At 55.7% G+C, this 1,946-nt stretch overlaps 1 pseudogene; it reads left to right on the top strand.

Annotated features, from left to right (window-relative positions):
• The first annotated feature begins 228 nt into the window (after nt 1–228).
• On the top strand, nt 229–1,222 carry LOC139280297 (histone H2A type 2-C-like; annotated as a pseudogene).
• The last annotated feature ends 724 nt before the right edge of the window (nt 1,223–1,946 follow it).

Below are 1,946 nucleotides of genomic sequence, written 5' to 3'. Positions count from 1 at the left end.
AGACTTCTGTCTTGATAACTCAAGGGTCAATCGATGTCAATCATGAGAAGAAAGGTAGCTTGCTTTCCCCCCTCCCCAGCCCAAGGGTTGGGAAACCATTTGTATAGCCTGCATTAATGCTCCAGCTGGGATCAGCACAGACGAGGAATTGTCGCCCATTGTTCACATGCTTTGTGCTTTAAAGCTGTTCAAGGCAGCCAGTATAAACCTTCCCTGTGGATTGGGGAAATGTCTGGAAGAGGAAAAAGCGGTGGTAAAGCTCGGGCCAAAGCCAAGTCTCACTCCTCCCGGGCCGGACTGCAGTTCCCTGTGGGCCGTATCCACATTGACTCCTGCGGAAGGGTAATACGTTGAGCGTGTGGGTACCGGAGCTCTGGTCGACAGGGCTGCTGTGCTCGAGCCATCATCACAGGCGGTCCCTGGAACCAGGATGACTTGCTTCCACACGAGTTCACAGATGTTTCAATGAAGGACCCGATGTTCCAGTCCTGAACTCCAGGGGTGCAAGATGCCTGTCGTGGATTTTTTTAACGTGGGGTGACCGTTGCACACCAGCCACCACACGGGCTTGACAGAGCGAGGTCTTGGTCCAGTGGCTAGGGTTAACCAGGACGACTGGAGACCTGATCTGCTACAGGGCCTAGTGTGCACACATATCGCAGTGTGGGCTGGGCCCGTGCTGACCCTGGGCCCTCGGCTCTTCTGGGCCCCGTACCCTCAATCGCCGCACCTCCGCCACGATCTCTCGCCGTTCCTCCACCACAAACATTCGTCGCACCTCTGCCACGATCCCACAGTGTCTTAGATAATAGCTTTTGAGTATTGATGGTTACACTGAAATACACACTGCTGTCTGCTGTTCATTCAGTATCAGCACATCTTTGTAAATTAGCAGAGCCTCCTTTGCTATCTGACCGCTGAAATCCTGGAGCTGGCCGGCAACGCGGCCCGCGACAACAAGAAGACCCGCATCATCCCCAGACACCCGCAACTGGCCGTCCGCAACGACGAGGAACTCAACAAGCTGCTGGTAGAGGTGACCATCGCTCAGGGCGGGGTGCTGCCTAATATCCAGGCTGTGCTGCCGCCCAAAACCACCACTTCGTCCAAGAGCAAGAAAAGCGGACAAGATTTAAACCTTCCTCCGATGCAGTATCGTGAAACTGTCATCATCATCATAGGCAGTCCCTCGGAATCGAGGAAGACTTGCCTCCACTCTTAAAATTAGTCCTTAGGTGGCTGAACAGTCCAATACGAGAGCCACAGTCCCTGTCACAGGTGGGACAGACAGTGGTTGAGGGTAAGGGTGGGTGGGACTGGTTTGCCGCACGCTCCTTCCGCTGCCTGCTCTCAGCGATGAGACTCGAGGTATTCAGCACTTCCTCCACTTAGGGCGGTCTTTGGCCAGGGACTCCCAGGTGCCGGTGGGGATGTTGCACTTGACCAACGATGTCTCGTTGAGACTGTAGTCCGCTGACATACATGGGGAAAGCTGTGCACAGCCCACTGTTCCCATTCACATCGTCCCTGGAATGCAACTTCAGGGTGCCCCATCAGAACGGGTTCTACGCTAGGCGTCTGCTCCCAAGCTGCAACTAACTAGCAATTTAAAAACTCAAAGGGGCCGCAATTGCCCCTTTCTATAAGGCCCATGGCCGCCTGAAAGCAGACTGGGCGCCGAGACGCTACGGAGGGGCCGCCATTTTCGAAAGTGCCCTTCCTCCGTTTTGGAGCGGTGTGGGCCTTTCCGAACGGCGGCAACCCCTTCCCGAAATTGCCCCCCGGGAAATTGCCCCTTTCAAAAATTGCACAGCGGCCCAGATGTCTTGCGGTGTCGACCACTCTGCCCTGCCCCCACTTCCACCCCGCTTGGCATTGGGGCGCCCAGAACACTTCAAGACCGGTGGGTGCCACTTGTTTCGGGCGGTGGGTGACTTCAGCCCCAA

This window comes from Pristiophorus japonicus, chromosome 14 (genome assembly GCF_044704955.1).
Source record: "Pristiophorus japonicus isolate sPriJap1 chromosome 14, sPriJap1.hap1, whole genome shotgun sequence".
Classification (NCBI taxonomy): domain Eukaryota; kingdom Metazoa; phylum Chordata; class Chondrichthyes; family Pristiophoridae; genus Pristiophorus; species Pristiophorus japonicus.
The sequence above is the reverse complement of the archived record's forward strand: the minus strand, read 5'-3'. Positions and strand labels throughout refer to the sequence as shown.